The sequence below is a fragment of the Danio rerio genome, chromosome 15 (genome assembly GCF_049306965.1).
Source record: "Danio rerio strain Tuebingen ecotype United States chromosome 15, GRCz12tu, whole genome shotgun sequence".
Classification (NCBI taxonomy): domain Eukaryota; kingdom Metazoa; phylum Chordata; class Actinopteri; order Cypriniformes; family Danionidae; genus Danio; species Danio rerio.
The window spans coordinates 42,884,453-42,899,139 of record NC_133190.1 but is presented as its reverse complement, the minus strand read 5'-3'; the positions used below and the strand labels follow the sequence as shown (position 1 = coordinate 42,899,139).

Sequence of the window (14,687 nt, the reverse complement as noted above, 5' to 3'; positions counted from 1 at the left end):
TCTGTTTAAAAAAGGAAATATTTTTCAACACATTTCTAATCATAATAGTTTTAATAACTCATCTCTAATAACTGATTAATTTTATCTTTGCCATGATAACAGTAAATAATAATGGACTGGATATTTTTAAAGACACTTTTATACAGCTTAAAGTGACATTTAAAGGCTTAACTGGGTTCATTAGGTTAATTTGGCAGGTTAGGGTCATTAGGCAAGATATTGTATATTGATGGTTTCCTGTCGGAAAAAAAATGAGCCTAAAGGGGCTAATAATTTTGTCCTTAAAATGGTGTTTAAAAAGTTAAAAACTGCTTTTACTCTAGCCGAAATAAAACAAATGAGACTTTCTCAAGAAATATAATATCAGACATACTGTAAAAATTTCCTTGCTCTGTTAATATAATTCGGGAAATATTTAAAAAAGAAAAAAATTCAAAGGGGGGCTAATAATTCTGACTTCAACTGTGTGTGTGTGTGTGTGTGTGTATATATATATATATATATATATATATATATATATATATATATATATATATATATATATATATATATAGTCTACAAAGATTTGCCTTATTTTTCATAGCATTGAAAAAATACTAATAAAACTAGTGAAAATTAATGCTTTTTATATTATACTTATTCAAGTTCACTGAAACAGTACTATATATAATATAGTGCTAATACACACACACACACACACACACACACACACACACACATTGTTTTTTTGTTGTTTTTTTTTAAGGCATATTTAAAGCATATTATTGGCATGGCATATAACACAATGCCTCCAGTCTGGATCTATGAATCTGAGTCTTTGATAATACACACACTTCTCTCCTCCTATTCATGTATTTTCTCGACTCTCCTCATGATGAAGAGTAGGCAAACAGCATAGATCAATTATATATAATAATATAAACCTTATGTTGCTAACATTTAACACCAGGTGGAAAATAACTGTTCATAGAATATAATCACTATTTAGATGCTGTAACACATATGAAAATATGCAAATATGAAATTTACGAGGTACGCCACTCATGCTGTAATCCTGCTTCTACTCATGTTGCCTCTGTCAATCACCGTGAATACCTTAGGAGCGCTATTTGCACTTAGCCTAAAAAGACACTCCGAAATTGGCTTTTTTTCCCTCCCCTCGCAAGGGCTCGAGTGCGCACGGGCCCCTGGGCCTGTGCCCATAAGGCTCATTGGTTAATCCGGCCCTGCTTTTAGGGGAGCACTGTCAAAACTGAATAAGGTGTTGTTGGATCTAACCTTTATCTTCTTTTCAGGATTGACAAAATTACATGCTTAGCATGGATGTAAATCCCAGATCCATTGTTGGGTGAAGGGTACATGAAAAATATATGTATGTATTCCTAAATAATTGTGTAAGTAGAAATAAAACAAATGCAAAAAAACATGCATTTAGAAACAGTTCAGTTTCCCCTCCCCTTCCTCACAGTTGTTTGGCCCACTGCCTGCCTTTTCCCCAGCTCATCTCACCTACTCTACACACACACACACACACACACACACACACACACACACACACACGAGCCAGGTGTGTGACTGCAAGTAATCCTGAACTCCAATATTTAATTCACTTTAAATGAAAAGATTCTCTTTAATGTAGTTGATGCAAATTCATTTATAAATTTGTTGCGGCAAAAATGCTAATTACCAATGTAATTTTCCATGAATCTGCTATATTACCGATTAAAATATTACTTAACGTTAATTGTTAAAAATTAACAATTAATTGTTTAAAATAGCTTGTGCATAGTGCATTGCAACTAACATGCCAAGGCCATTTCATATGCATTGCAATTACTAAATAAGCACTGTGCTACATCTAAATGGACCCCATTGTATTTTTTGTATTATCAACAATTTATGTGCTTAAGTGCCTTTATTATTTTAATTAACATGTTAAACCTTTTTTAATTCCTTGTTTTTACTGTTGGGATTTTTATGATAGTTTTACCTTCTTTATGTAAAGCACTTTGAATTACCATTGTGTGTGAAATGTGCTACAGTATAATTTTTTTACATAGAGAAGTTACTGAAAATTATTAATTTAATAACTGATTTTGTTAAAAACACTACTTATTTCATATATCTTTTTTACAACAGTCATGTTTAAATTTTATTTTATGTTGATTGCTTGACTGTAAACAACAATGCAATAAATAGTTTTTAAGAAAAATCTGCTTTGTCATTGAAGGAATGTCTGATGATTTTAACTTCATCCTATGCATTAATAAAATAATCTTCGCATTAATATTTTAATTCTGTTTTTAACTAATTACAGGAACTTATGCGGATGTGCTTAACCTCATTTAATTTTGCTCCATAACAGCTGTGCCTTTGTGACTGATAACCAAGAAGTTAACTCCTCTGTACTTTTTATCAACGGAATGTTACATTGTTTCTTCCAGAGTGTGCTCATTTACAGGAACAATAACGGACTGCAGGGGCTCAAGCTTACTCTCTTGCAGGCTCTGTTAAGTGTATGCATAACTTTGACTGTGTAGATTTGCTGTTCTGCCTAACAACTGATGATTGAACTAAACTAGAGGGAGGATCTTTTGTATTGGGGGGGGGGAAGGGAAATGGCGATATTTAGAGGGTTAGAGAGTGTGTTGGAATGCCCACATGTAAACCACTGCCTCACCTTACTTTAGAACATTATACATTATAAATTTTCATGTTTTTGTTTTTTAGCCTGCACATTATTAGAAGAACCCACAATACATTATAATAGAGTGAATTGATATGACTAACGCAGTGAGGATTTAAAGCTAATTTGAAAGCTAATTTGTTTTGACATTTAATCTATAGCCCATACTGGTATCTATTTTCATGTTACTAGTTCATTTGATACTACATGCTTATTCATTAGATATTAGTGCCTATTCTTTAGATAGTCCTTTATAAAAACACAGTAGTGCTCACTTTATTAGATACTAGTACCCATTCATTAGATACCTACTAAACAGATACTAGTACTTATTCATTACTAGTACTTATTAGATACTAGTTCTTATTACTATTTAATATGTAGTAGTGCTTATTCATTAGGTACTAGTACCTATTAAATTGATAGTTCTTATTTTAATAGTGATTAGTAACTATTCTGTTGTTACTATAGTAACACATTTAAAAAAATTTCTATTGATTTCTATGGGATCTGTCATTGAGATATCAACTGTTCAGTTTTGACTAGTGTGTATTCCAGCTGGGACTAGTACATATATTTTTGTACTAGTAGTTAATCATTAGATACTAGTACTTATTCATTAGGTACTAGTACTTAATCATTTAACACTAGTTTCTATTTAATAGGTACTTATTCATTAGATACTATTATCTATTTAATACATAGCTTACTAGTACTTATTAAATAGATACTGGCACCAATTCATTAGATGTGACTATTAAATAGATACTTGTAGTTATTCATTAGTACTAGAATTTATTTATTAGAGTATTTTTTATAACTATAACTAGTAACAATTCTTTTTTACTAGTCAGTGCCTTTTTACTCGTATTATGACTAGTCCAAACTAGAAACATTTCAAACAACCACTAGTATTTACTAATTGTGTACTAGTATCCTTAAAATAAGTTATAGTATCCATTTCTGGTATCTGGTGAATAAGCACTAGTATCTAAAATATAAGTACTAGAAACATACGGGTTATAGATTTAATGTTAAAACGGCTTGCCAATTTATGAGTGAGGCACAAGGAGAGAGAAGAATCGAAACTAAAAGTAGACCACAAGCCGTCGTTGATGTCGCCATTTTACACGTTTGTTCAGATATGATATTTTAAAAAGATACTAATTCTTTGTTGCAGTTGTGTACACGTAAAGGTATGTTCGACATTGTGAATTTGAACGGGATTTTTAACTTTCAGCGGATACATTTTCTACTGTAGGTAAGCTGTATTTCTTACTCATCTTTTATCAATACGCTATGATGGGGGAGGGGAAAAGTGCGCAATTCTCTGATGTTTATTTTTCTGCTTATAAAGGATAGCTAGCTTTTTTTTTTAACGAAGAAAGCCACAGTGCCGAAGCTACAATTTTTTTTACATTGGGTGGCCCCTGCTATTTTAGGGGGTCAACACACACACACACACACACACACACACAACACACACACACACACACACACACACACACACACACACACACACACACACACACACACACACTGTATTCAAATACAAAAATGCGCACACACATACACAATCACAATAAAAGTGTTTAGAAAACTCAAATCTCATAACCAACATATAAGTCAAAACTGCGAAAAAATAATAATATAGTCGTCATCTACTCACTTTGTTGAGTGTTAATAAGTAATGACAGAATTAGACTTTTTTATGTAACCTGAAATTCAGCTTAAATTCTAGCATTGGTAGGGGTGCCCCCAAAAGGTGGCCAGTGGTGGCCGCCCCAATATGATTTAGTTGTTGATTTTTTATTTTAATTTTTTTTTTTTTTTTGCAAAAAGTTTACATCACAAAACAGGGAACAATCAACATTGCAAGGCATATTTACTATTAAAATAAATAAAATATATTAAAATTGTTACAAAAGCAGCAAGGAGCAGTACAAAAGATCTACATCAAAGGAAAAAAAACATTATAACAATAAATATTCTGAAAATGAAGTACAGAGAGCTTCAGTTATTTTACTTTGATTTTGAGCAGGTTAGATTACCACAGTAACTGACTCTGAGTAAAAATTACATCTCTTTCAGAAACAGGCTTGACTTACCCTGCTTTCTCGAGTTTAACAATCCTGCCATTTTGAAACGGAAAAGCCAGAGTTTCTCTCATTTCAGGGTTAAAATACTCTGAGTTTTCACTTAACCTCATTTCTGAAACAGGGCCCATATCTTGATACTTCAATATTTTAAAAATGATGTAACACTGAAAAATGGGGCTTTATGCCACCAGAATTAATTAAATTTTAAAATACAATAAAATAAGTTATTTAATATTGTGATAACATTTCACAATGATTTTTTTACTGTATTTTATATTAAATAAATGCAGCATCTGTGAGCAGAATTAGTTTATTATAAAACATTAACATGTCTTACTGAATCTAAACTTTTGACTGGTAGTATAAATGTATACATTTGTAATTTCAATGGTTAAAAAAGGAAAAAAACATATATGGCATTTTTTTCCTATATTCTGAAATATATGTTGCATACATATATGACATTTTATATATGTGAAGTTCAAATATAAACTTTTATGTCATGTTTGAGTCATTTGTTTGTATTGCCATAAATCACAGTTATCATATAAATGGGTATCATGGATTAACATCTATGTTGATCCTGGAACATCATTTCTGTTTAAAAAATGTAATCTATACATATTCCCTACCCTTAAACCCAACCCTATCTGTAAAATATTCTCAACATCAGAGGGGAATAATAGTTGGATAATGATCATGTAGAAGCACGTAACTTTATCTGCAAGCTTAAGTTTAACAAACTATAAACTTATTTCTTAAATCTGATTGGGTTATTGGAATGTTGTTCCAAGATCAACATAGATATTGATCCAGGAATATGCACTTTGTAAAATAAAACTAACTCTATAGGTACAAACACACACACACACACACACACACACACACACACACACACACACACATAGTTTTGTTGAAAAGTTAGCAAAACTTTTACAGAATCTCTAAAATATAAATTATTTTACCAAAAGAAGATGGATCATACACAATTTGTATATATCAGAACAGGCAATTCACATAGAGTTTAATGTTTTTGAAACTGAGTATCTTATGAATGTCAAACATTAACTACAGTAGCTATGGTAATTTGTGTCTTACTTTGAAATGTTTGAATGTATAACATTTGTTATATAAGTCATGATGTGTGCAGATTTGTGAATACAGTAGGTGTACTATTTTGTTTTACATTATATGTGTTTGTGTAATCACAATATCAATTTTTAACAATCACAATATTATATACCTGAAGAAACAAAATCATTTTTGTCGATATAAGAAAAAAAGCCTGTGTTATTGATGTTTTTGTCTATATATTTCTTTGCCCTGGTTTGGAAATCTCCAACATTTGGATTATTGACAGTGACAAATATAACTTGCCAAACCAGTTCCTTTGTTTTGCACATAGAGACTAGACTTATCACTGGACAATAACTTGTTGTTATAGTGAGTCAGTTAAACATTGCTATTGAATTGAACGAGGCTTATTTGTCACAGAATTAAATATATTTAAAGAGTTTACACTTAGCTGATGATTGATAATTAAAGCTATTTGGCATAGTGTCCCGGGATATAGCCCTGAGCTTATTATCCTTGAGCCCTCTGCTTCCTCTGGTTTAAAAGGCGAGAGGGGAGTTTGAGCTCAGGTAGATCTCGATGACCCCCCCCCCCGCTTATTTGTAGCTTAGTGGATATAGATGAGTGAGAAGAGGTCTAATCACTTAAAGCTTGACTATGGTATACATTTTGTGTGTTCAATTTGCTTTGGGTGCTATTAGCGAATAGGGAACGCAGACGTGTGTCTGTATAAACAGACTTTGGGAGTGCTTTAGACGACCAATCATTTCTGAAGATATAAAAACAGGCCAATGAAATGCCAATTTATTTGGCGGAGCTTAGCTCCACAGCTGAAACTGATGAGCCAATTAGGGCTTTATCAGTCGGCTGTGTGAGTTAGCTCGTCAGAATTTTGCCAGCTGAAGAGCCGATCGCACAGCTACCTGGTGGAGACTCAGGTGCTGTGGCAGTGGTGACGTATGTAACCTGGACATTGCCCTTCATATGGGAACTACTATGTGTGTCTGTATAAACTGACTTTGGGAGACTGTATGGAAAGCGTCATAGCAACCAAGCCCGTCACGCTCCCGATGTGTAGTTTGCCAAGCCAAATCATGTGCGCACTGACATCACCAAGAGTGCAACCTTCCCCTAGGCCCAACATATCACCATACATGGGAATAAATGTTTAATGTTTAATCGGGGGTCGTAAGTGTGCTTTTACCTAGCTAATATAGACTAGGGATTTTTGAAATACAACAGTACGTTGGAAAAGAGTCGGTCCCCGCAGGGGGAGGACGTAGGGCTGCTCGATTTTGGGAAAAAATCATAATCACGATTATTTTAGTCATAATTGAAATCACGATTATTCAAAACGATTACTGTTAAAGTCAAAATTATTAGCGCTCCTTTTAAAAAATAAATATTTCCCAAATCATGTTTAACAGAGCAAGGAATTTTAACAGTATTTCCTCTTATATTTTTTCTTCTGGAGAAAGGCATTTTTATTTTGGCTAGAATAAAAGCAGGTTTAAATATTTTGAAACCCATTTTAAAGTCTATAATATTAGCCCCCTAAAGCAATATATTTTTGATTGTCTGCAGAAGAAAACTACTGTTATGCAATGACCTGCCTAATAACACTAATTAAGCCTTTAAATCGCACTTTGAATCTGAATGCATGTATTTAAAAAAAAAATCTTGTCAAATATTATGTGCTGTCATCATGACAAAGATAAAATAGATCAGTTATAAGAAAAGAGTTATTAAAACTATTATGTTCAGAAATCGTCTTTCCATTAAACAGAAATTGGGGGGGAAAGGGTTGCTAATATTCAGGAGGGCTAATAATTCTGACTTCAACTGTATACAGTTATTTTTCACACTGCAAATGAAAGAGAAATAAATACAACAGAATAAAAATATGTAACAAACTGTGCTTTAAGCATCTTCACTCTAAGAAACACTTTAGCTACAAAAGACCTTTAGTCAAGAGCAGAGGCATGTTCTCCATTTGTTGTTTGATTAATAATCATAAAAACAGGTGGCAGAAGGATTATCGCGCGCTGTCTCTTTAATAGTTTCTCTTTCGCTTTTGATTCTCAACTTGTTTGTTTATTACACAAATGATGGTTGATATGAATAATCACTAAACACCGCGTTTTGACACCTATTTGACCATTAAAGCGCTCACGTTAAGATGACTTTAGATGTGTGCGCTGACTGCGCTCTGCTCATCTCAGTGTGCGAGTGAGAGCGAATGCTGACTGCATGCTTCTGTTCTTTGTGTGCGCGGCACACAGAATCATGCGGTCTTTCGCGCTTTTAGCAACACGTGTACAACTGGAAAAGGGACGGTAAATAATGCAATAATCGTTTATCTCGATTATTCATTTTTTCATAATCACTAGAAGGCAAAATCAAAATCGAAATCAGATTTTCGATTAATTGCACAGCCCTAGGAGGACGCGGCGTAGACCACCTGCTACCCAGAAGGGGAGGCCTGATGGTAAGGAGGCATATGGACTAGCCCTAAAGAGTGCTACATATGATAAGCTGGTTAGCGGTTAGGAAAGACACGGGACCGCCTGATAAGGGGGAACACACCGTGGTAATAATGCATATGGCATCACCAAGTGGGGATGCACATAGCTGGCACCGATCCTCAATATGCGTGTAGACCAAATGAGCGTACCACACACTGAGCCATGCATTCGACTCCTCCGCTGAGTCGATGACGGGGGCCTTGGAGGAACTCTCTAGGGTTCGCCTGAGAAGGGAAACTTACTAGCAGAGTAGAATAAAGCGCACGCATCTCCGGGTTTGGGAGATCCCCCCCCCCTCCTCCCCAATTGATTGGGGTTACCCACTAACCGGGAGGAAACTGGCTCCACTCGAAGATTATGTGTTAGGTGTCGCCCAACCCGCAGCTCTGCAGATATCTGTGAGAGAGGCGCCGCGTGATAACGCCCTTGAGGAAGCGACACCTCTTGTAGAGTGCGCTCTCATGTTAGGAGGGCGTGGCTCGCCCTGGCATTGATAAGCGAAGGCGATGGCATCAACTAACCAGTGGGCCAACCTCTGTTTTGATACGGCACTTCCCTTCTGCCGACCACCGTAACAGACAAAGAGCTGTTCACATGATCTTACATTTTGCGTTTGTTCCACGTAAAGGCGCAAAGCACGAACAGAACAAAGCAGTGAGTGGGTTGAGCCTGCCTCCTCCGAAGGTTCACCACCTGATCTTTAAATGGGGTGGTAGTAACCTTGGGCAATAACCAGGCCAGGGTCTCAGGACAACGTGAGAGTAACCGGGCCCGAATTCAAGGCATGATTTGCTGACCGAAAATGCCTGCAGATCCCCAACTCTCTTGAATGACACCAATGCGATCAGCAGAGCTGTTTTTAATGACAGAATTTTAAGAGATACTGACTCGAGTGGCTCGAACGGATCTCTCTCTAGTCCTAACGGGTCTATCCAAGAACGTATGTTAGGGGGGCGGGACTGATTTAACCGCTGCGCGCCTCTGAGGAATGGGATAATTAGATCATGCTTCCCGAGTGTGTTGCCATCTACAGCGTCATGATGAGTGGAGATCGCAGCCACATAAACCTTCAGTGTGGAGGGTGACAGCCTGCACTCCAGCTTATCCTAAGGAAAGGATAACACAATGCTAATCTGGCAAGTTCGCGGGTCTTCTCGGCGGGAAGCTCACCACTCAGAGAAAAGACTCCACTTCAGGGTGTAGGCATGCCTCGTGGACGGTGCTCTAGCCTGAGGGATGGTGTTAAGTACCGCGGGCGGTAAGTCACTTAAGTCTTCCGCGCTACATCTATGGACCACACGTGGAGGTTCCAGAGATCTGGGCGTAGGTGCAGATGGTGCCTCATCCCTGAGAGAGGAGGTCCTCCCTTAGGGGAATGCGCCAAGGAGGGGCCGCTGCGAGGAGTGTGAGCTCCGAAACCCAGGTCCGGTTGGGCCAGAGAGACGCAACAAACAAGACCTGCTCCTCGTCCTCCCTGACTTTGCACAAAGTTTGTGCGATTAGGCTCACTGGGGAAAACGCATATTTGCACATGCCGGATGGCCAGCTGTGAGCCAGTGCATCTGTGCCAAGGGGGGCCTCGGTCAGGGAATAATACAGCTGGCAATGTGCATTCTCGGTGGAAGCAAACAGATTGATCTGGAATTCCCAGAAGTCTCCACTCTCCCCGAGACACTAGCTGCCGTGAGAGCGCATCGGCTGCACGGTTGAGCTTGCCCGGAATTATGGATGCTCATTTCGGTTAATTTAGCTAATCGACAACCGCCACTCGTTAATCGGTTATTAACGGTGAACTGGTCAGATTACTATTCATTTTATATTAAACAAATTGACGTGTCTATTTTGTGTCCGACACATTAAATATTGCATTTTTAAATACTGATTTATTTTTATATTCTAGCATATTAATAATAGAAGATAACAATAGCATTTTCACCCACCTGCAGTGTTTAGCACAGAAGAACAGAATAAACTAAATAAAATGAATAAAATAAATAGGACTGCCCTAAATTATTTCACTTAAATAATTAATTTATATTACAAAACGAAAATACTGACTGATTCTTTTTAATAACCGGCATAGGCTGTTTTTTTTTCCAATCATATGTTTTTATCTTCCGTCAAATAAAAATAGCTGACTTCCTCAAATTGCTCGCTCCACGGAAAATATGCATTTATTTAATGCCCCGCTGTTATTATTATAATCACAAAACCTTTTACATTTTTTAATCGAAATCATTATTTTAAAGATTATTACTTGCTATATGGTTTCCTCTCTCTCCCTTGCGGTTAAGTGCGCACGCTGCGTGATGAAAAGACAACAACAATGTGCGCATATGTTGACTTTTTGTAAACAGTTTTGTTGTTTAAATATGATATTGCATTAATGTGCATACATGCTTACATGCTTTATAAGCTGTAAAATAAAATGTAAAGCCTATTTGTTGCGTTTATGATGCAGATCCAGGTCAACATCAGCCGAAATGGCATCAGGGCTGAAAAGGCGCATCTCACTGCCTTTATGTTGACAAGGAAAAAAGAATAGAAGAAGCGCGGTCTTCTTATGAAACGACTGAATCAGCTGGGTATCGATTGTGCAAAAGTGTTGCTGTCCGTGTTGTTACAACTGTAATATTTAATACTATTGTGATATTCAAGATTTGTACATTCATACAGCTCTGGATAACTTAAAACAGCGATTAGACCTTCAGAGCGGCATTAATGCGTCCTGAAGTAAAGCGAAATGGCTATAAACTCCAGCAAGATAGAGTGATAATATGCAGAGCCATATACCTTTATCTATAAATAAAGTATAACTATAGAAACTGTGTTCATCTTAACTGAAAGCTTCGTCAAGTTTGCTGGCCTCACGCATCGCGCAGCTGTCAGTCAGTCAGTCAGCACGTAACGCCAACAGATAGCGCACAGCACTATATATGGTTACAGAAAAGTTTGCGCTGTTATAATTCACTTACCTTTTAATACATTTTGGTGCGATTTTAATCCTCTATTAAAAACAACAACAATGACTGAATGTTTTGAAAGGGTAATGTAGCCGTGGATGGATGCATTTTGGTTCCCGCCATTGAAGAATGAATGTAGCGGAAACCAAGCTCTTTAAAAGTTCTCTGTAGTTGTCTTGACAACACAAACTGCTGCTCTGGGATGAGCCGTGAGCAAAAGATGCCCCTCTTAATGCGAAGGCGCATTCAATCGGCCCCTTATGCAGCCAAACTACAAATATATAAAATAATATTTTTAATCGTTTAACTGATAGCATTAATCGGTTTCAAACGCACCCTCTCGGTTAACGGTTAATCGATTATTTTGAGCATCCCTACCCGGAATGTGGATGGCATGCAGCGATATCAGCCGCGTGTGACTCCAAAGGAGCAGATGACGAGCGAGCTGAGACATGCGGCAGGAGCGTATACCCCCGATACAGTTGATTAGAGCTAAGCGATATGGCAAAAAACATCACGATAATTTTTTTCATATTATTCGATATCGATATTTATCACGATAAATGTAAAATCGTTATATCTATCAATTATATAAGATTTTCAGCATGCCAATGGCCTTGAGCAGCTGATTTAACACATTTAGGGAAATTTTTTAGCTGTCTGACAATATAAATAATAAAATAATAAACAAAAGAACAATCTTTATTCAGCATTTACTTTTTCAAGTTTTCAACAACCAAAGACCCGATTTGAAACAACGTGTGATAATAGTCACAGAATTTTCAGTTTTGGATGAACTCTCCTTTTAATGGTGATTATGGTGAATTTAGGTTGAAATATACTTTAATGTATTTTATTTAGGGATGCTAATGATTACTTGATCTATTGATTGTCAATAACGCTTTAATTGATAGACCTTATCGATGACTGATTAAGCATGGACATGTAAAGGTTTAGTTATGCTTTGCGCTGAGACGCATCCATGCATTACATAATCAAGTGTGTGCAGTTTACCTTACTTATGCTGTCACCCTCTTGACATCCCATATTGCGGGTCGCACAAAACCTTGTTATGCGCATATCTTCGATATATCCGCGCATGTTTTTTAACCAAATTTGTCTGACAGACTAGCACGAATAGGCGTATGCAGACTCTCATTTTACAAATCGCGCATCACAGCGAAAACATGCGGGGAGCCAGCCGGGGAGCCTCTCCATTTACACAGCGAGCTCCTGAGCTCCATCCAAGTTTATTCTTCTGAGGTAACCCAAGAAATCTATCAGTGCTGCGAAAAGACTTTGCAGTTCATGCTGCTCAGACTGCGCTTAGTTAATGAACTAAAATGAAACCGTGAAAATAGTTTGATGGATTGTTTTGGCGCTAAAGCATATAGCGGGCTTGTGTTAAAGCGCTTTACCTCAGATGTTATACGTTCCTCTTGTTTATGCTGTAGATATCTGACCAACAAAATATACATTAAAATTAAACTACACATTATACAAAACGAAATTCGTTACTAAAAGATACATTTTCAAGGAAATATGTTTATATTTATTTAGTTCGTGTCCGCCTTAAACAACTGTGGGTGGATGATGCTTCGCTCCGTGGAAAAAAAAAGCTGTTGCAAACGTCTGTCATATATTTGCTGCATTTTTAGTATGTCATTGTTTTAAAGATTATGTCTTGAGCATCTGATTTCTCCTCTGTGATTATGTCCTTTAAATATTGTCACGAGGTAGAGATCACACGGACACAGAGAGGCGATATAAATCCTCGTAGGGTGTTTATTGAGGGAGTGGAGCAAAGGATACGTGTGCTAGGATGTGAAAATATGCGTTCTTCAGGTCTATGGCTGCAAACCAATCCTGTGGACGGACGCTCTGAATCAAGCGTTTCTGCGTGAGCATTCTGAAAGGCATTTTGTGTAAATGACAGTTCAGTCTGCGCAGATCTAGGATTGTCCTTACCCCACCCCCCACCCCCTCCCCCCTCACTTTTTGGGAACAATGAAATACGGGCTTTAAAACCCGTATCTCATCTCGGCTGAAGGGACCTGCTCGATTGCATACTTCGCCAGGAGGACAGCAATCTCCTCTCGCAAGACAGGGGCGCTCTTGCGGATGAACCTCGTGAAAAAGACAACCGTGAACTTAGGAGGAATAGCGAATTGTATCACGTTGCTGAGTCTGACCGTCCGTATGAGCCACCACGACGTGCTGGGCAGCGCTAACCAAGCTGACAGAGTGCTCGCTAATGGCACCATCAAAGCGATTGTTGACGTGCCAGCGGAGGGGCAGCTCGTGACGGGAGTGCTCATCCCGGGAAGCGGTGCGGCCCGAGGAAGAGCGGAAAATAAGAGAATCTCTCTTACCTTCCTCCCTGGATCCCACAGTGAGGCCAGAGTGAGAAAAAAGAGTCTATTCTGCTGCACTCCGAGGGCCTGAGGTGAAGGGTCCCGGCGCTGTGAGATGGAAGGCGGAGCGTCCCAGACTGGCATTGCTTGGGTTTGCGCATCCAGAGAGAGAGGAAACTGCTCTTTTATTGAGAATTTGGTTGCCGCCAATTTGGTTGGAGCGTTAAGAAAGCGGGCTTTGTCCAAGTCTCGCATATTGCCCAAGCTCAGCTAGAGGTGTATGCTCTGGCCATGAGAGACTCAGTAAACCTGCACGCTTTGGAAGGGAGTTTGGGTGGACCTCTACAAGTGGAGTGGCTCTGCGGACACAGGTTGACCACGATAGCCCGCTCCACCTGGGGAATCGCCTCATAACCCCTGGCCGCTCCGTCATCGAGAGAGGTGAGAGCAGGAGCGCAAGAGGTCCGGGCAGAAAAAGGTGCCTTCCATGCCTGCGTGAGCTCTCTGTGTACCTCCGGGAAGAAGGGGACGGGGGGTCTGGAAGCCTTTGCCTTCTTTTTTACCCCCACGTAGCACCCATCTAAGCAGTCCGGCCGCGGTTCTGGGGGACAAGCCATCTCCAGTCCCACGGCCGAAGCAGCCGGGTATAACACGGCTAACATGTCCTACTCCAGGTCCAAAACCTCGCTGACAACCCCGGAGGGTGGCAGGGGGTCCAGATCTTCATCGGAGCATGTCAACCCACCCTCCGATGCTTCGATGGACATCACGTCCCCGGTGTCATCTAATTAGAGCGCTGCTAACCCATAGGATGGACCAGCACGCACACTTGAAGCAAAAACAGAGTGCACTGATGAGGAGCGAGGGGTCCGCGGGCATAAAGGCAACGGATTAGCCCCCACTGTAACCCTCGAAACCCAGTTCGACCGCTGCAACAATGCCTTTTCTCGCACTGGTGAAAGGAATGCTCTCTTCGACTGGAAGTC

At 38.6% G+C, this 14,687-nt stretch overlaps 1 protein-coding gene across 4 annotated transcripts in view; it reads left to right on the top strand.

The window, feature by feature from the left end:
* The window catches only part of si:ch211-281l24.3, a 50,702-nt gene that overhangs the window by 8,507 nt on the left and 27,508 nt on the right, over positions 1 to 14,687 (top strand). For 3 of the 4 annotated variants that reach the window (XR_012391026.1, XM_068213786.1, XM_001338864.9), the window contains exon 1: positions 3,780 to 3,947. The exons of the other annotated variant lie outside the window; for it this stretch is intronic. The gene's annotated coding sequence lies outside the window, so the exon portion shown is untranslated. Of the gene's footprint in view, positions 1 to 3,779; positions 3,948 to 14,687 lie in introns of those variants that run through there. 4 annotated transcript variants of the gene reach the window in all.